Source organism: Quercus lobata, chromosome 7, assembly GCF_001633185.2.
Source record: "Quercus lobata isolate SW786 chromosome 7, ValleyOak3.0 Primary Assembly, whole genome shotgun sequence".
In the NCBI taxonomy this organism is placed as follows: Eukaryota; Viridiplantae; Streptophyta; class Magnoliopsida; order Fagales; family Fagaceae; genus Quercus; species Quercus lobata.
Window position 1 is genome coordinate 16,855,074 of NC_044910.1, and position 21,478 is coordinate 16,876,551.

The 21,478-nt window shown below is 32.9% G+C and overlaps 1 pseudogene; it reads left to right on the forward strand.

Moving 5' to 3' along the window:
• The first annotated feature begins 310 nt into the window (after window positions 1-310).
• On the forward strand, window positions 311-19,599 carry LOC115951681 (annotated as a pseudogene).
• The last annotated feature ends 1,879 nt before the right edge of the window (window positions 19,600-21,478 follow it).

A 21,478-nucleotide genomic window follows, 5' to 3' on the forward strand; every position in this document is an offset into this window, starting at 1 on the left:
AAAGTACGCATGAGAGTTTTCTTGTAATCTTTAGATGAGAAAGTGTGGCAAGCTGTGGAGATAGGCTGGACTAAGCCTACAGAAGCGCTAGCCGACTGGGATGATGCCAAGATTAAGGCGGCAAATTTCAACAGCAGAGCATTGAATGCGTTGTTCAGTATAGTCAACAATGAATGAGGAGTTCGAGAAGATATCCTCAACTGAAACTGCCAAGGACACTTGGACCATCCTTGAGACAACCTATAAGGGTACAAAGGCTGTAAAAGATTCAAAGTTTCAGAGGCTCACTACAAGCTTTGAAGAGATAAAAATGGAGGAGGATGAGTCATTCGATAAGTTCTATGTCAAGCTAAAGGACATAGTAAACTCAACCTTCAATCTTAGGGAAACCATTCCTGAACCCAAGATTGTAAGGAAGGTGCTCAGGTCTCTACTTGAAAGATTTCATACCAAGATCACGGCAATAGAGGAATCAAAAGATATTGATAAGATTCCTTTGACCGAGCTGATTGGAAACTTGCAGACCTACGAGCTAGGGTTGACAAGGATTGGCAAGACAGGTAAAGGCAAGAGCATGGCACTGAAGGCCAAGAGGAGTGAGATAGATGAATATTCTGATGATGAAGATTCCAAGATAAAGTCCTACATTACCAGGCAGTTCAAGAAGTTTATATAGAACGCAAATGGAAAGGGTTTCGACAAGGACTGCAGGCAATCCAGTTCTTCTCAGTTTAAAGGCCAAGACAAAGGGAAGAAGGATGCTAAGAAAGGTGGTCAGTACACTGTTTCGACAAGACCTAAGTGTTTTGGCTGTCAAGGCTTCGGCCACATGAAGCATGAGTGTCCTACATATCTTAAGAGCATTGGGAAGAGTAAGGAACTTGCTATTACCCTGAGTGACACCAAGCCTGAGGATGATTCCGACAATGAGGATGACGAAATCTTAAATGCCTTCACGGCCATTATTAATCCTACTGATAGGATTGTTGAAGATGTGGTTGAAGAAGAGGTTTTAATGGAATCTAAGTTTGAGAAGATGGATGATCAAGATGACATTCATACAACCTATGAAAAACTGGACAAGCTTTCTGAGAAGCATGAGAAACTGCATAGGCTAACTACCAAGAAGGTCAGTGATGTGAAACTTGACCGCGAGGAGCTTTCCACAAAGTTTGATGAGGCTAATCAAACCATTAGAGCATTGAGGTTTGAGAACAATTTATTGGGGGAGAAGACTAAGAAGCTTGAAGCAAAGTTGTGTCAAGTCAGAGCTCAATTGGAAAGGACTTCAAGCGCAAAGCTGGATGAGATGCTAAGCATTCAGAAATCTACTTCAGATTGAACAAGCTTAGGGTATGGTCTCTCTTCCTCTAATATTGCTTCTTCTAGTACTACTGTTTTTGTTCCTCCTGCTAATAATGTTAAAATTGAGAACAATGAGATTAAAACTGAATTAGCTAGTGAGAACATAGACAAAGGTAAATCTATCTTAGGAGCACCCCCTAAGCTTGAGAAGAAAGATGTTAAAAACCCTAGGGCTAAGAAGGCTAACTTTTAAAAGCCTAAACAAAAGAAGTAGCATCTCTGTCATCATTGTGGAGATGCCGGTCATACTCGACCAAATTGCTACAAGTGGCTTGCCACTCAACAGAACAACGGCATGATAGCATCTGGGAACCAGAATTAGCTTCAATCCTCTCTTGCTCCCCTTTGAGATCTTCTCAAAGCCCTCATGTTCCTTTCAAACTTGAACGGTTTTAATTCTTCCCCCCTCACCACCGATTCAAGGGTATAATCAAATGAAAGGTTCTTCCAGGGTGTGGAAGGAAAAGGGTTTCAAATGATTCTGTCACTTTTCTCTCTCTCTTCTTGTTTTTATGTGTGCATTACTTATGTGTTTTGTTTTCAAGTTTTGAGTCAGTCTAGTTTTTATACTTTGATTGTTTAACATGTTTTTGTTTGGTTATTTTTCAGTTTTGCCTTTTTTTGTTTTTCATATAAAAATTTAAAAAAAATTGAAAAATAAAAAAAATACAAAAACAGTGTGTGTTTTGTGTACATTGGTACTTGTGTACCTTGAATGGCCATTGAAACAAAGTCTTCTAAATTTTGTATCATTTGTAACTTAGATGAGCATCTCTATGCACAACTAAGCAAGTGAACTTTGTGGCTCTTGTTAGTATTAGTAAGATTAAGTTATCTCTTATACTTAACACTCGTATCACTCTTTTTGACGGGAATGACTAAAAAATTTTAAGAGAAAGGCATTAATAACCATCTCACCATTGTTGCCCGCTAATCATAATATGACACCTATATGCTTCGACATAGCAAAAGTGCAGTGTCAATGACATTTGTGTGCTTAGGCATAGCAAAATTGGAATGTCAAATATCATTGAGTATTTCTTTTCTCTCTCTAATATGCCCATGCATGATATGCTTAAAAGAAAAAATATGCAAATAAATAAATAAAAGAAAAAAGATAAAAAAATGCTTTAAAAATGATTGCAAGCGTGTATTCTAGGAGATGTGGGAGTTATAGGATGTACCTCGAAAGTGATAGTCCCCATTAAGCAGTTATGATTGTGTGTGAGTTAAAGTGATTTTCTCATATCTCAAATCGTCATAACTTGTATACACATATGCAATCTTGCGATATTTTTCACATACAACACGCAATATTCTTTGCTATTCTTGATACATGTGTAAGTACAATGTGATTTGGCCATCACAAGGTTTTACATGTGTTTATGTATGCTCACTAAACTGTCTTGACTTATTTTTGAAATATAAAATTGGTTAGATTTGTTTTGTGTGTGTGTGTGTTTTTGAGGATCCATATGCATAAAATTTTTATTGAGAGATGATTTTGAAAGCTTAATATGTTGATTGGATCATTGGTTGAGTTCATGTTGGATTGCATTCATGTCTGTGTTTTTCACATCTCAAAAAACTGGTTTTAAAAGCTTGCTCGACACCTCTTCGATACCTCCTCGATACCTTGCTGTCTATCGAGCTTCTTCAGCTTTTTCTTATCGCAATCTCGATAACTCCTCGACACCTAGTGGATCGATCGAGAATGCTTCTGCCTCCTCGATAGCTTTTTGACACCTAGTGGATCGATTGAGAATACTTCTGCCTCCTCGATAGCTCCTCGACACTTGCTAGATCGATCGAGATTCTGATCTGGTATCTGATGATTTGTTCCTCGATACCTCCTCAATACCTACATCTGTTGAAGACCATTTTCTCGACACCTTTCTTGACAGATGTCTCGACACCTCTCAACACCTTCATTTGTCGAGATTTACTGGTACACTATTTAAGCTCCCTATGCGATCCAGAACTCATTTTTCTCGATCTCTCTCTTGATACTTCTCGATTTCTCTCCCAAACTCTCTCATCTCACTCCAATAATTGTTCCTCAAGATTTCTTCAAGCTTTTTCAAGTTTTTCTTCACTTGGTAAGCTTCTAATCATTTCACATTCATGCATTTCATGTTTTGAAACCTAGGTTTTGGGGTTTTTGAAAATTTTTTAGGGTTTTTCAAAATTGATGAGTTTTTATTGAAATTTTGGGATGGGTTTTCACTTAAATAAGTTTAAAACCTCATACATTGCATCACATTAGCATTATAATGGTATTGTCATTCATTTAGATGTGTGCTATAGGGGTGTGCAGAAAACCCACCGACCCGCCAAACCCGACCCAACCCGACCCGACCCACCGGGTTGGGTCGGTTTTTAAGGCTTGGTGGGTTGGGTTGGGTTATCAAAAAAATTATTATGGCGGGTCGGGTTGGGTTTGGGTCATAAAATTACAAACCCGCCAAACCCGACCCGACCCACCCATATTTAATATATATTTAAAATATATTTTATATTTAATAATTTAAAAAAAAATCAATTGTAGGGCACTTATATATATATATATATATATATTATATTTAATAATTTGCATTTCCTCAATTCCTTCTACTAATACTAATTATATATATATATATATAATATATTATATAATTAATAAATTTTTTTAAATAACCAATTCTTCCTATCCTATATAAAAGCCAATTAATTCACACAAATTCTAATAAATTACTATGGTTGTTTAGTCATTAGTGTTGAGTCTTTGAGGAGTTACATTGATACTAATCTTTAGGTTTTTTTAATATATTAATATTTATATTTTTTTTCTACTCAATTTAATAATAAAAAAAATTGTCAAACCCATGGGTTCAACCCGACCCAACCCGACCCACGCGGGTTGGGTTGGGTTGGGTTGGACTTATGTGATGGGTTGGGTTGGGTCGAATTTTTTTTGACCCACCATGGTGGGTCGGGTCAAAAAATTCCCTCAACCCGACCCAACCCGACCCATGCACACCCCTAGTGTGCTATCTGTTTGTGTGCTGATAGGTTTGGATTGGGCTGAGTCCATGATGAAATTTCTTTTGCATGTCACATGTTCATGCATTTCCCATGTATACGTACTCTCTTTTCAATATATTTGTTATATTTGAAATTGCTTGGGACTTTTCTGATTGTCTTTCTTTTTCTCCCTCTCTTTTTTGTTTACGTTAGTTGTGTCTATGTCACATAAGCGTAAATCCATTTCAGCCCAGGACCCTCTTCATTCCGGAGCTTCTTCATCCTCTGATCCTACTTTGTCTCATATTCAGTTCCGTGATGATGATGCCTTCAAGGCATTTTTAGAGAACTTTTCTAGACGAGGCATTCATTCAGAACGCCAAGTCATTCTATCGGACTTTGCTGACATTGACCTTCCCTCTGTCATTCACAGTAGGGGATGGGAGTCATTGTGTGACGTCCTGGTCACCTGTCCTCTCGTGTTTATCCAGGAGTTTTACTCCAACATGCATGGGATTGATCATTCAGTACCTTTTTTCTTCACTCGTGTTCGAGATACGCGCATTCCTATCACACCGCAACTTGTTGCAGATGTACCTCGAGTCTCTAGGATAGAGTTTCCTGACTATCCTAGTTGTGAGCGTCTGAGGACTGTGTCCAGGGATGAACTCATGTCTGCTTTCTGTGAGCGCCCTTCTGTTTGGGGTGAGCGTCAGTTTACACCATGTAGACCTTTTGCTAAAGGTCCTAGATTCATGAACATGGTGATGACCTTTGTTTTGCATCCACTCTCTCACTATAACTCTATTACAGAGCCTCGTGCTCGATTTTTATTATCTCTTCTTAAGAATCTTACTATAGATTTCCCTTCTCATTTCATTCTTTCTATTATAGATGGTCATCTAGATTCGGCGTCCCATGATAAGCTTATCTTTCCTTCCGCTATCATGAGGATCTTATGCCATTTTTCCGTTCCTTTTCCCTCTTCTGACCGTTTCACCGTCATGTGTGCTATAGATTACGCTACTGTTAAATGTAGCGAGGCTCAGTTTCGGTCGCGGTAGTCGGATTCAGCAACTCCTCCCTCCTGTTTAGCTCCATCCCGTTCTGCTCCATCCACATTCGCTCCTCCCTCTTCTTCGGGTGATGTGACTTTAGAAGACATCATGACGCAGTTGTAGCGCATGGATGCTTGCCTAGATACACTCTCTACGGAGTTGTATCAGGTAAATGTTCATGTCGGTCATATTGCACGGCGACAGGCGTCCATGGGTGGTTTTGCTCCTGAGGCTACTCCTTCACCACCTTCTCCCATGGTTTTTGATTCTGAGGATGAGGATAATGATGATGGTGATGACGATGATGCTTCGAATGATGCTGATGGAGATGCTAGCTCTACCGATGAGATATCTACTTAACACTCTTACCCTTTGTCACTCGTGACAAAAAAATGAGAGTAGTTTTGGATATGAGAGTAGTCATTTTTAGGGGGAGAGTTAGTATAGGACCATTTTGTTAGGGGGAATGTTGATATGTTTTGAGGGATGTAGTGAGGATAGTATGTATCTTTTCTTTTCTTTCTTTTTAGATACATTATTCTTGTACATGAGGTCTTGTGACCATTTATAGATATAAATTGTACTTTACTCCTATTTATATTGATGTATGTTTTTCTTTCACCTACCCCTTCATGTGTTGTTTCTTTTCTACCTTTATACACATGCTTCTTATTACTTATATGCAATCTATTATTTCTGTTTCACACAAAGATGCCTTGATAAGTTTTGTTTAAAGTGTTTCAGAAATACAGGTTATCAAAGTCTACTTGCTATAAACTCTCTTCTTGCAAAATTTTTCAAGAGTTTGTGTTAGGATAAATTTTATTGTATTCAACAAGTGAATATGAGTTGAGTGATTTATGACTTCTCTCATATGTTCATTTGTTTGTTGTGGTTTTGTCTCGGATCACCAAAGGGGGAGATTGTTAGGACATATGTGTTTCACTTGTTAGGAACATATGTCACTACTTTATGTAATTTGATTATCCTTTGACAAAACGCACTTTACTTATATTTGGGTAGATTTAGGATGTGTTTAAATATTTCAAGAAACCATGTTTCAAGATCAAGTGTTGAAACTTTCAAGTCTGTCTAAGAAAACAAGCTGATAGTGCAAATTCATTAAAGCTCGATAGTTGGTTTGATAGCTGCATCTATCAATGTTAAGAAAGCTGTTCAAACCTGGTGTGCTCGACACCTGCTCGACACCTTCTATCTGTCGAGGTTTAAGAATTTCAGAATTCTAATATGATTTTTTTGGGATCCGTGAATATATATTTGGGCTTTCTTTTCTCCTAACCCTATACATATAAAAGGATTGTTTTAAGGGCCGTCAAACAGTTCACAAGTGGCACAAGCATTGAGCAAACTCTATTCAAGCAAATTGTGACCGGAGACGAAGTTCTTGCTCTAGTTCATCTCTTTCTCTTGAAGAAGTTGTTGTGTATGTGCACCATAGGGTTTTGTGACCAAGCATCTTCTTGATCTTCATCGTGTGGATGAACTGAAGAACTTTGCAACCAACAACCTTCTTAGTTGGTGATTGAAGCCGCGTACTGGGATCCGCGGAATTGGTTAGTCATGTACTTGGGAGTCGTGCATCAAAAAGGGGAACTGTCACTATAGAACAAGTCCAATTGGGTATTGGGGTAAAGGTTCAACTGTAGGTTGGTAAGGCACTTGGGATTCCTTTACTTATAACCGCTTGTTGTGATAATAGTGGAGTTTCGGGAGTGGTGACTTGAAAATCACCCGGTAGGGTTTTTGCCGTTAGGTTTTTCCCATTCGTAAACAAATCACCATGTTATTTATTTTCCACTACATAATTAGTTTATTGGTGATTTGTTTGCGCTACCACGCATTTGTATGATAAATTGATTAATTAATAACTTGACTAATTAATTAATTAATTTCTATCACAAGAGGTCATTCAGTTTGTGGCCTATCACTTTTTTTAACAACTACACATCTTCTAACTTTTTTTATTCAACATCTAATTATTATAGTAGGAAAAAAGCATTTGAAAAGTGAACAGTAGCTGATCAAACTTGATGAGCTACTGTTCATGAGCCAAAAAAAAATCTAGGAATAAAGAGTCCATTGGAGAGCTTTTTTTGGGTTTCACTCTCTATTATAGAGAGAATTTTGGGTTTACATAGGCCATTGGAGATGCTCTAACAAATGCAACATTCTTAGTAGAAAGTTGACACACATGTGACCATCTGATTGATGCATCAATAAAAACCATAAAATACTTGAATGGATCATAGTAAGGGTGTATAGGTCCACATATATCACATTGAATTCTTTCTAAGAAACATGGACATTCAACAACAATCTTTGAAGGTGATGGTTTGATAATTAATATACCTTGAGAATATGCACTGCATGGATAATCACTTGTTAAAAGAATCTTCTAGTTCTTTAGGGGATGTCCATGAGAGTTTTCAATAATTCGATGCATCATTATTGATCCTGAATGTTCAAGACAATCATGCCAAAGCATGAAAACCTTTGGGTCAACATTTGTTTAAATTGTTTTCATTGTAGTATAATATAACCCAAAAGAGAAAGTAGGAAGTTTTTCTAATATGAGCTTCTTGCTTGATACTATTGAAGTAATATAAAGAAATTCTTCACTGCATTCATTATTGGTTTCAATATGATAACCATTATAACGTATATCCTTAAAGCTGAGTAAATTTCTCCTAGATTTAGAAGAATATAAAGCATCGTCAATACAAAGTTTTGTGCCATTTGGCAACATAATAATCGCTCTTCCAGAGCCTTCAATTAAGTTCAATGAACTTGATATGGCATTGACATTGGCTTTGCATGATATTAAATTTTGAAAAGACTTCTTATCTTTAAGAATGGTATGAGTTATTCATTTTTGAAGAATTATGAGTACTACACTCTCTATATTGGTTGTTCCAACCATGTCCACATCCACACCCACAATTATTATTTCCTCCATGTTCTTCAATTGAGGTTTCAGTCACTTCAGGGAATGGGGTAGAATTGATTGGGTGAGATTGATGGTTTTTTTAGCAAAAGCTCATTATCTTGTTCAACCACTAGAAGACTATTAGTTCGTAATACTTTTTGAACTTATGCTCTCGAAATTGCTATTGCAAAAGCACATTTGAGGCATGATATATGTGTCTTCTATCACATAATTTAATTATGGGCTAATTTTAAATTGCTAAATAATAAATCACTTGCACTTTTGGATTATTGCAACTTCAAGTGCATATGATATTGAGCTTTTACGACAATCAAGTTCTTGTGGAACTTGTATTTCTCCCACAAATTTATGGGATCTTTTGTTATAAAGTACTCACTTTTCATGGAAATGATGGCAAATTAAAACCATTGTTTTTACTTGATCTTGCTGAGATTCTTGGTTGCCATCCATAATAATATCTCCAAGATTTATTATATCAACATGGATCTTATCAAGGATCCTTGATACATAATTATTTTATTAATTTATATCCAAAATTAATAGACATGTGTCACATTTAAATTTAATATGCTTAAGATTTTTTTTTTTTAAAAAAAAAAAAATCTTATATTTAGCAAGAAACCCATAAGATTATAATCCATTAAATAAACACTAAAAAATTTAAGCATAAAACAATGTGACGACAGATAAATAGGATAACTACTGATAAAACTTACAATGAGTTGAGAGAACTACATAAATAACCTTTGATATTTGAAAGAACAATTGAAATACAACTTTCTTTCTGAAATTGGGTAGAGACTCGTGTTGATATTATGTTATAAATTAAAAGGAATATTAAGAAGATAAAGAAATATATAGAGAAGATAATATATAAACTTTATTCTTAAAGTGGACATTCACATAAATTATTATCGATCTTGAATACAAGTGTATCTTCCTTTGTAATTAGCACACATATATATACTCGTTAAGAATTGTATGGAGAGAACTCTTAAGAATGCAACATCATGCATTAAAGAATATAACTTCTTCATTTTATGAAAGTAACATTACAAACTCATGTAACGTCTTTTTTATTTATTTTTTATTTTTTATGAATGAAAGGGGGGCGGGAGCAATCATATGTGACTTACCCCCCAAGGCATGACCTAATAGGAGCACTCTCCGCTAGAGAATATTAGATTGAGTCATAGCTATTGTGACCGGGGCGCCATAGACCTTACTCTAGCACCCCAAAGGAGCCAGAGTGTGGGGTGCAATACACCCCCACCCCCACCCCCACATGGTACCCGCTACGACTTGAATATAAGACCATAAACATGCACACAGGATCCCACACTGCTAGGCCTCCCCTCCTAGGGCTAAACTTATGTAACTTCATGCATTAAAGAATATAACTTCTTCATTTTATGAAAGTAACATTATACACTTATGTAACTTCATGCATTTACAGCAATATGATATTTTATCCATTAAACTAATTAAAAAAAAAAAAAAAAACAGATTTTATTTAATAGTATTTATTATTTATGTATTATATAGATTTCAAATTTGTTTGGTCAGTTTAGGCACAGCTGTATCAAATCAATCACTGTTACTGAAGTGGGTGTGTCAGTAGTAAACTAAAAGTAGAGAAGGAAAAAAACGAGAATGGCACACGTACAGTGAAGATTCCTTTCGCTGTCAATGAGTAGGCAGTTTTCCATTTCTAGCTAAAGTCCAGTTGCCTAGAAAACCTTGTAAAGCTAACTGAAGTGGCAACCTACCAAACTCTCCTCCTCCCTCCACCCTTTAAACCCAAGTCAAGTGAAGTGACTCAACTCAAATTTTTTTATTTTATAATACCCATCAGTTTTTCCAATTTCGTCATAATTAATTCAAAGAATTTAGCTAGAGATAATAAATTCAAAGACACCGACAGACATATGGTTCCTCTTTTGGGCACATGCCTCTCAACGTTTTCCATTTTTAAAAGACAAACGCTTTCTTTTTAAAATTAACAGTTTATAATAAGGCTTTTAAAAATAGTTACCTAACTATTTATTTTGGACCCAATAATAAATCATTATAAGATTGAATCGATTAAAACTGCGATAAATATTCTGTCAAAAAAGAGCCAATAATCATAATTCTAATGAGGTTTGATGGCATGTGAATTAAACGAAAGACTATCGATACACATGAATTTCTCCCAATAATTTATACTTTTTGATGGAATTCCAATAATTTATACTAAGAACAGATATTAAGCGCTTATATATAATTAGTATAGTATGTTCACTGTGGGAGGATGAGAAGTCAAGGATACGAGTGAACGAGAAGAGATCAATACCACAAGAACACACATTGAAAAATACTATCAAAGAATCCTCGGGGCAAATACAACAACACAACCACAAGCTCAAGGAAACTAAAAAGCCCGAGGATCTTGAGAATACTGACACATCCTTGGAAGGGTCAAAGTCCAATGCTAAAGACCATTAGACACAAACTAAGGAAGAGAGGGAAAGTTGGTCTTTAAGCAAGAAGGGGAATAATACAAATAAAACATCCATTACTTTCGCATTTAATATTCTGAATCCACTTAACTGGCTGTATTAATGAGGAAATGACTTTTGGATAGTGTCATCATAGCTCACAGTTTGGTGTAGAAACGTTTTAGTAAGACCTTGATGGGACAAGTATAAAGGAAAATGAACTCTAGCCCTCCAAATGCAATGCCAAGGTACAACTTGGATGACTATATAAGGTAGAGAGGCCTCTGTGAAGAAGGGATGAAACATCTTAAAAAAAAAAAAAAAAAAAAAAAAAAAAAAAAAAACGAAAGTAACATCATTGTAATCTAAGAACAAGTGTAAATTTGTACCTCAGACCAATCCCGATGAACATAACTTAATTAATCCGAGACTATTGTTAATCAATTTCCTTGTTTCACACTCATTCCTAGTACTTATCCTCTCATTTCGAGTTTAACTCACTTAAACAGGGCAATCAAGGTTGAACAACACCCCATCTCTATCAATTAATTGTGTGAGGTTAAAAGTTTGACGGCTTAATTTTTGCCCGCCACATACCTAAGTTCGAAATTTTCTAAATGTCTAACCTCGAATTGGCTAATTATACATTCCTAGCTTATTCATCTTTCACCTTTATAGGGTAAGGTTCCTCCCCTTTCCTGGTTACTAATATATACATTACAACATAAACTTAACATGAAAAAAAAAAAAAAAAAAAAAAAAAAAAAAAAACTAATAATTGAAGAGGAAAAGCAATGAATCAGCTCCATAAAACACACAACTTCTAAAAAAAAAAAAAAAAAAAAACTCCATGGATCACATCAATCAATCTTCGTCACCGTTTTAAGTAAAGCAATCGAAATTCCTCAAAGAAAAAAAAGAAAAGAAAAGTAAAGCAATCGAATCCGTACTTACTATATATATGTATTGCAAACTTGCTCCGCAGTTCAACTTTTATATATGCATGTATACTTTTTTACTTCGTCCATGATGATTCCATTTGCTTAATCGGTTGGATTAAACTCGAGTTAGCTAGCTAGGCCTCTTCACAATCCCAAAACTCTATACACATTTTCACACTCAAAGAATAAACAAACCTCAACTCTCTTATTCAACTCAAACATGTGAATATCTTTCAGTCCAAATGGTGCGGGATATCTTTTCACTTTGAAATACAACCATAATACATGTCTTGTGTTGGCCTAAATAACAATCTATCCCACTTATCATTAGTAGTGCCTATAAATAAGGTCGAGTATTTTAATCCTATATGTAAGGGTTCAACTCCTTTTTTTCTATGGACAAGAAATACAAAATTAATTAATTATTTGAAAGAATTAGACTTTCCATTTTCATTATGTAAGTAACTAACTCAAAATAAGAATTCGAAATAATTTCTAATAGAGACCATAATAAAAATAAAATGATTATCTTTAACATGCCGTTAATTATCATCATTCAATTTCACTCAGTGTGATTAAACTTGGAAGCATCACATAGTTAAGTGGACAAAAATATCAAATTTGGTGAGTATTTTTGTAACAGTTACGTCTAACCAATAAAGAAGACGAGCTGAATTGAATTGAGTTTTGATTTTATTAAGCTTAGTCTACTTTAACAGAGTTCAACTCGTGAGTAATTTGGTAGAGTTAGGATTGTCTCAATTTGGGTTATTTTGTTTTAGGACCTTGGTCTTGAGTGCTTCGATGAGTTGAAGCTCAACTTAGAAACCATTAACAAAACATCAATTCGAAGAAAGGCTTAATTGCAAAAATATATATAAATAAATGTTCATCTGTAAAGCAAATAAATCTCAAATAAATAGGTGAAAAATGTCAGAGTACTATATAACTCAATTGCATATATATTAGAAATTGTTTATTTTGGAAACAAAAGCTGCTTGCTAGGAGTTGAAAAGCAAGGTTAAAGCTCAGGTTGTTAGTTACGTAAACAGCATCATCTACTTTGATTGTGATTTATCTGATGGAACTTTAATTTTCATTATACGTGAGACTTAACTTTTTTTGCTCGTTCATTCTTGTTTGTCTATATTAGTCCATTGCACTATAGGCCCACTTTAGTTTTATTGTACTGCAAAATACACACTTATAATTATTTTTATATAAGGGCATCGCTTGTACATTTTATTTTCATTGAGTGCAAAAGAATTATTTCATAATTCTGACAATGTTTATGCTGCTATAGTTGTAAATGAATGAATGCAATCATATGGTAATTGGTAAAGTCGCCATCATTTATTTATCATGCACTACTTTGAATTTTTTTTTTCTTTAAAATTTTGATAATTTAATTTTAGTCTTTTAACTTATATTTATTCTCAATTTACTAAAATAAATAATGAAATTGGACAGAAGTACTAAATTGAAAAACTTAAAGTTAAAGATTCGGAAGGGAAAAAAGGATATTTAAATTATTGAATTAAAAACAAATTAAATTTAAAAGGTGTAAATTGTAATTTATTTTTTAAATTTATTTTCCAGAACTTAACCATATTTAAGCTACTATAAATTTTTTTCTATAATCTAATTTTAAATTGAAACAGTAATTTGAGATTGTTGAGGTTTTTGTTGTTTTATTTATTTATTTAATTATTATGAAGTTGTTGTGGAAGTTCATAGCGTGACATGGAAATTTAGTAGCTATCACTCTGGATTTTTTTTTTTTTTTTTTAATTGTAGCATTCCAAGCATTTCTTGCATGCAGCTCTCATTCAAAAATATTTCACTTTTAACTTTTCTTAATTTATGAACTCTTGTAACAACTATATCCATCAAATTTACTATACTTAGTCGACATATATATTGTAAATCAATGCGCAGAAAATAGCATCATGGTAAATTCAAGAATGCATGCACTATCCCTATTTGCAATGGAAAGGTCACAGCATGAGATAAGACGAAAGGGGCCGGCACCATCAATCACAGCAAACCTAACGAATGATGCAAAAGCCGAACCTGTCTAGAGGTAATGGAAAAAAAAGGTGCATGCAAAATAAAGGTTGAGATGATAAATTTTTACTGATTTTTTATTTAGATTTTTTATTGAATTAATTTTTTCACTTATTAATATAACAACTTGTCACACATTAATGACTTTCTTTCTTTCTTTCTTTCTTTCTTTTTTTTTTTTTTTTTTTGTGTGTGAAATTTTTTCCGACTTTATACGCATTGAATACAAAACAAGTTTCTATCAGCAATCGCTTGTGCACTTGTTAAAGAGGTTTCAAAATAATCCTACTTGAATTAGGATGTAACAAAAATTAATAAACAAATACCCTTCCATCTTAATGAGTGCATTATGTACAAAAACACCCTTGCTAGAACCCAAGTAATAAAGGAGGGAGCATGAACTGAAACTGCGTCTAAAGAAGAAAAATAATTCTATGATAACAACTTTTTATATCATAACTTGTTTATCACTTTTCACATAGATTCACAATTTTAAATTTATTCATCACTCACACTCATATTTTTCTGCCTCATAATTATAATAAAATACTGGTCACTAGATTTTCTCAAAGAAGAAAGAAAGAAAGCGCAGTAGTCGGTTTCATGTTTTGTACAATAGTGTAATAATATTATATAGAGATACAGAAAGAGTTCGAGGTTTAAGCCAACCTTTACGACCCCTTAGCCTCCTATCGTTTAATATAAAAAGTTAACAGAGAAAGGGGGAGGCAGTTTCACTGTAAGCCATGTTTGCTTAACGTCAGAACTAATAAATTATTGCACGGTTTCTTGACTATATCTATCCCCGCTTGGATTGTTCCCCCTATTTTATTATTTTTTAATTTGCTTCTTCCTTTAGCGACCCAGCTTTCCATGCATACCTTCACATGCACTTGCTCGCCGAAACCCTAGTTTCCTTTGTCCACCTTTCACACTTTGCCATTCATTTTCTCTTTTCTTTTTACCATTTTGGCCATTCCTTTCATACTTTTCCCCATGCAACCTTCACGGTATTTAATGGACTTGCTTGTTACTACACATACATATAGTAAATTACTAAATTTCACAAATATATATATATATATATATATATATTCATATTTTATGCCTAATTGCAAAAACTGTCTCTGGGATTTGAGTAAGTTGCAAAAACTGTTCCTAGGATTTCAATTATTCGTTACTCTTGAGAGGTTTTATATTTTTCATATTCTATAGGACTAACTTTTGTTAGCTTTTATGGACTAAAATATCACATGATCATCACATAACTATATTAAGAAGACCCATAGATTGATTTGGGCCTTTAGTTACTTGATTTTTCCGTTCATAAAAGCTAATGAAAGTTAATCTCAATGATTAATTTGGTGGATATGGAAATCACATAGAGTTATAAGGAAGAATGATAACACCATTGGGTATTTTTGCATTTAAACTTTTATATATATATTTTTACAGTATCTGAGATGATAGAATGTGATTAGTGCAACACACAAAGGATTGATTATTGATATTATTTTTCTTATACACTAATCACGACTTGCCATTTTAGTGACACTTGTGTGATTTAATTTATTGAATGAATTTAGCCTTAAGTGTTCAGTTCTTCATTGACCACTAAGAGAGCCTAATGGCACCTCCCTAGGTACATTTGAAGGAGAGGGGAGAGGTTCAGGTAGTAATAAGTGATTCTAATTAGCCAAGCTAAAAATAAATAAATAATTATTCACCTCTTTTAACTAGAAAAGGTATTAACAATTTCCAATACACCTACCTCTCTCTCTCTCTCTCTCTCTCTCTCTCTCTCTCTCTCTCTCTATATATATATATATATAATCACAAAAGAAAATACTTCAAAAAGATATCATTTCTGAAAATTAAGGCATTAAGGGTATTTTTGAGGTTAAAATAATTATTAATTTAAAGAATATATATTTTTTAATTTTAGAGATAATTTCAATTTATGAAATCTGCTTCTAATGACCCCAGACCTCTTATTCGATAACAAAAGATTTTACCAGTTAAACTAATTGGAACCCACAATGAGAAAGAAAATGAGAAAAAAGTATTACAATATTATTACACCTACTATGAGAAATCTTAAGGGTATGTTTGTTAGACTGTAATAGACACTGTAATGTAATAATTATTTCTATTATTTAGCTATTCGGTAGTTTGATTATGTTTTTATTATATGGAATAACCATTCTTGTAATTGCTATTCCTTAGTAGATGTAATAATTTCTAAAATTAATATATTTCCAAATAAATAAACTTTCTATATACACATAGCAATTATGAAAATAAAAAATTATAAAAAATAACTAATCTCTCTCATATTTAAAAAATATTATTTTTAGGAAATATAATTGTATGAATAAGATATTTCCTAAAATATATCTTATTTTTATTTTAACGTCACAACTCACAACCAAACTTATGAATATGTTTTGTAATTTATTTCATTACAACATATTTTATTCTCAGTAATAAATATTACCATTCCTGTTATAATCTTCACTCAATGTACCAAACGTTCTCTAATATTGTTCGTAATAGGTTGAAAATAGTATGCATCACTCTAGTATAAATATTCAAACAAATAGAGTTTTCAACATTTCTCCTTTGCTCACTTTTTACTCTCCTGTGTGCTAGGAATGGGCATATCATTGTAAATAATGATCATTTTCCATATATATCGATCTTGTAATTAAGATAGGACTTTGTTAACAGGTGCCGACCAGCACCTGTTAATATTAGACATGTACTTTTCACCTGCATAGGAAATTGACAAAGTTTTACTTTTCAGTTGTGTTTGATGTTAGACGTGTACTTTGGTTTCTACAATAATTATAGGACAAAAATGCCCCTTTAACATATTTCCCTCCATTTCACTTTTTATTTCCCACCCAATTTCACTTTATCAATATTTTACTCTTCATCTTCTTTCACTTTACCAATATCAAACTCACTTTCTTTCACTTTACCATTATCAAACCCACTTCCAAAAAAAAAAAAAAAAAAGAGATGAAGAAAAGTTCAAGTGTTCAATGAAGGATTAAGCAATTATTTGCAAGGTACAATAATTTTATTTTATTAAATTTATATTTATTTTTAAATATATTTGAATATGAGGTTAATCTTATTTTATTTGTATCATTTTTTTTTTCATTTATCCTAAAATATGATGTGGATTGTTTTAATCTTGTTTTAATATAGCACCAATGGATGAGAATTTAGTTATAAGTGAGACTTATCAAGTTGATAAAAGGAATTGTTTTAACTTAAATGAATTACTTCAAGAATGCACTATTTTTTTTTTTTTTTGTATCATTTCTTTTTCATTTGTCCTAAAATATGATATTGAATATTGATTGTTTTAATCTTGTTTTAATGTAGCACAAATGGATGATAATTTAGTTGCAAGTGAGACTCATCAACTTGTTCCAATGAATTGCTTTGACTTAAATGAACTACCTCAAGAAGGTACTATTATTTTTTATTTTATTTGTAATCCATATTTCATTTAACGTATAATATGATATTGATTTTTTTTTTTTTTAATTCTTGTTTTAATATAGCACAAATTGAAGATGATTTAATTGCAAGTGAGATTCATGGAAGTGTTTTAAGGAATTGTGTTAAGTTAAATGAGTTTCCGAATGATGAAAAAAGTAATAACACGTGTGGAGGGGAAATAATTTATTGGAATGAATGTCCAATAGATGAGATAGGGGTTATTGAAGAATATGAGGATATAAATTCAATAGAAAATGAATTTGAGCCTTTTGTTGGTCAGTGTTTTCTTAGTGAAGAAGAAGTTTTCATTTTCTATAAAAATTATGCAAATCGAAATGGTTTTACAATTCGAAAAGGTCGTTCAGAGAAAAATAAATGGAGAAATAGGAAGACATAATTTCTTTTGTCATCGGGAAGGTAGGCAACCGCTAAAAATGGTGAATCCATCTAAGGAGCAACGAAATAGGAAGTCTTTAAAATATGGATGCAAAGCTTGTCTAACTATTGTATTGCGAAAGTCAATAGACATTTTTCCGAAAGAATGGCATGTCACTATTTTTGTTGTAGATCACAATCATGAATTGTTGTCTCCTTTGAGTGTACGATTTCTTCTGGCCAATCGAGTTATCACTGAAGATGATAAAAATTGCATTCTCTTATACAAAGAAGCAGGACTTTCAGTTAAAGAAATAATACGTGTCATGGAACTTAAGAAGAATGTGAAACATGGACATCTTCCATTTTTTCAACGGGGTATTCGTAATTTTTATGTGAAAATGAGAAAGATGCATGTTGTAAATGATGCTATGGATCTCTTACAATTTTGTAAAGTTGCTAAAGAAAGGAATTCTAAGTTTCAATATGTATTCACAACCGATGAAGAGAAAATGTTAGAGCATATTTTTTGGTCGCACTCTCATAGTTTTGATTGGTACAAAAAATATGGAGATGTGGTTGTTTTTTATACTACTTAGTAGGTAAATGATTATGATATGCCTTTTAGTATTTTTTTTGATGTCAATAATCATGGAAAGTCGATTCTCTTTGGTTGTGCACTTCTTCAAAATGAAACAATTAGTGCTTTTCGATGGCTAATGAAGGTACTCTATTTATCTTATAAATTTGTACAACTATTTTTGCATTTTATTTAATTAGCGTTTTGTTTCTTGGGTGAAAATGGTTTGTTTGTGTTGGAATTATTGGTGTTATTTTCTGCTTGTTTTGCGTGGAATTGAAAAAGGAATTTTGGGTTTTGTATAAACTATTAGATGAGTGAGAATTGAGATTCTTCTTTTTGTTTGTATGTGAAAGAAGCAAAACCAATTAGAAATTTGTGAGTAAATAGGGATAAATACTGTTTGTTGTTTCAATAAAAGTTTACTTATTTATATTATAATAAAAAAAGAGCTAATGGGGGTAGTTTTGTTTTTAATTGCTGCATGGGGTGGAGTTCACTTCAGTCAAGATGCAATTTTTCTTGTTTATATTATTGTATTGTTTCCTCTTGTTCACGAAAGTTGCAATTTATTGGGCTAATTTTTGTGCTGAAAAGTTTGAATCCCATGATTAGTAGCTAATATTAATACATATCATTTGAAATGTTTACATATTCCAATAATTTTTTTTTTTTATTAGTGGAATTTTGCATGTTCAATGAAGAAACAACCCAAGGCAATTTTGATAGATCAAGATCCATGGATTATGGAGGCAATATCAAAAGAATTACCACTCACAAAACATGCCTTTTAATTTGTATATGGCATATTACCGCTAAATTGGTTTACATCTATTCTTCGTAATCAATATTCAAATTGGTGCATAAAGTTCTACAAGTTATACAAGTTAGACTCATGTGAAGAATTTGAGAGTCAATGGACTCAAGTTATGGAAAAGTATGACATGCTTACTAACAAGCATGTAATTGGTTTATATCAAATCATGCATTTTTGGGTACCATGTTACCTTTGAGGACATTTTTTTGGTGGAATGAAAACAATTGAAAGATCGGAAAGTATAAATGTCTTTATTAAACGGTTTGTTAGTTCTCACATAAACTTGATGCAACTCATTAAACAAGTAAGTCAATACTTACCATTGATTCCTTTTGTTGTTTAATTTATTTTATTTTTTATATTTGTTAATATTTGTAGTTTTTATATGTCATATAAAAGTTTGATTGTAATGGAACCTATTACATCTAAGCATATAAGCATTAAGCAGTACTAGTGGTGGCAAAATTCGACATGACTTGCAAACACGACACGATTAACCCGTTTATAAACAGGTCATGGGTTGAGGTAAAATGGGTTTGGGTCAAATTTAGGTTGACACGGCTAACCCATTTAATAAACGGGTCGTGTTAGTGTTTTACATGTAAACCTGTCTGACCCATTTAACTTATAAAGTTATTATTTATTTTGATATTATTGCTTCATTAATTTTTTTTATATGTTTATTACTATATTTATAGTCATAATTGTATTTTAATTTTAGATATATGGGAATTGATAAAAATTATATATGTAGGTATGACCTATTAATCAAATAGATTATTAAATGGGTCATTTGTATTGATCTTTACATGACTTGTGAATTAAACGAATTCAACGAGTTGGGTCAAATTGACCTGTTTAATAAATAGGTTGTGCTCGGATTGAAGATTCCTGACACGTTTACTAAATAGGTCGGATTCGGGTTAACCTATATAGCCGAATACTCATGGCTCAACACGACATGAACCCGACCCACGAACACAAATTGCCACCCCGTTTATACTTCATTCTAAAAAACAAAAAGGTCTTTTATACTTAATTATATTTTGTTATTAAATAAAAGTTTTTTTTATGCCTTTACCCAACACCCACTGACCCACCAACATATGACCCTTTGTTTTCTTTACTTTTTTTTATTATATTTTTTCCTCTTTTTTTCTCATCCACCCATTTCTTCACAAATATCCACTTTCTTCATATTCTTTATCTGCTTTCCTCCACACTTTTATCTTCTTTCTTCTTCTACACTTTCTATTTTCCTCCACACAAACACATCTTCAAAGAACCCACTCTCTCAAATTTCTCATCCTTCCTCTTACCTACCAATTGAAAAGCATTAAGAGTTAATATTTCTTAATTTCACCCAAGACCAACTCCTCTCTCACTTTGTAGCCCCAAAACCAAATTGGAATTGAAGCTAGATGGATGCATCGGAGCTACTCCTTGTCATCTCGACCCAATGGTGTTAGAAGATTCAAATCTGATTTTAGAATGAGATCAATGATGGTCAGATGGAGGTCTTTGTCCATACCCAGATGTTGCTATGATTTTCTCTATATGCCATTTCTGTGTATTTTGTGGTCATAGAGTGGGGATAAATTTGGGAGTTTATAATAAGGCTGAGAGTAATTTAGAGATAAAGAACACATTTTTTTTTCAATTTTGGGTTCAATGGCATTTTGGTCAAGTTACAAAATGATTTGACTTTCTCCATCTAAACTGACACACATTTAATACATATACAGCCTTTTCCATATCCCTAAAAAAAGGTGAATAGTTAATTTTAAATTTTATCACATTGACGGGTGCTATAAAACACCCATTAAGATACATGGAGCATATACATTGACCAATTTGGGGCTTTGCATGAAAAACTTGAAATGGATTAATCTACATAAAAATCCTCACAAATTCATATCATTGTTAGTTTGATGAACAAGAAGATAGGGGCTCAGCCGCTCAGATATTTTTATTGTATTAGTGCAGATCATCTTATTTTAGAAAATTATTTTCAATTAAAAACTAAGTAGGCTCAAAATAGGTTGTTAATGTTGAGAGTTAAACATAAATTTTGATTATTAAACACCATTTGTTTTAAGATATAAGTTAGCAAAAAGAAGTCGTTATATATATATATATATATATATATATATATATATATATTCACACACTTTTTCCCATTCCAAATCAAGAGTGAAGAAGAGAAATAACAATACAAGAAGAGCTTTCTTCCTTCATCCTCTATATTCTATCTTCCTTTGAGAATGTGAGACTCTTCCAATGTGAGAGATATGTGAGTTTTTGGAAG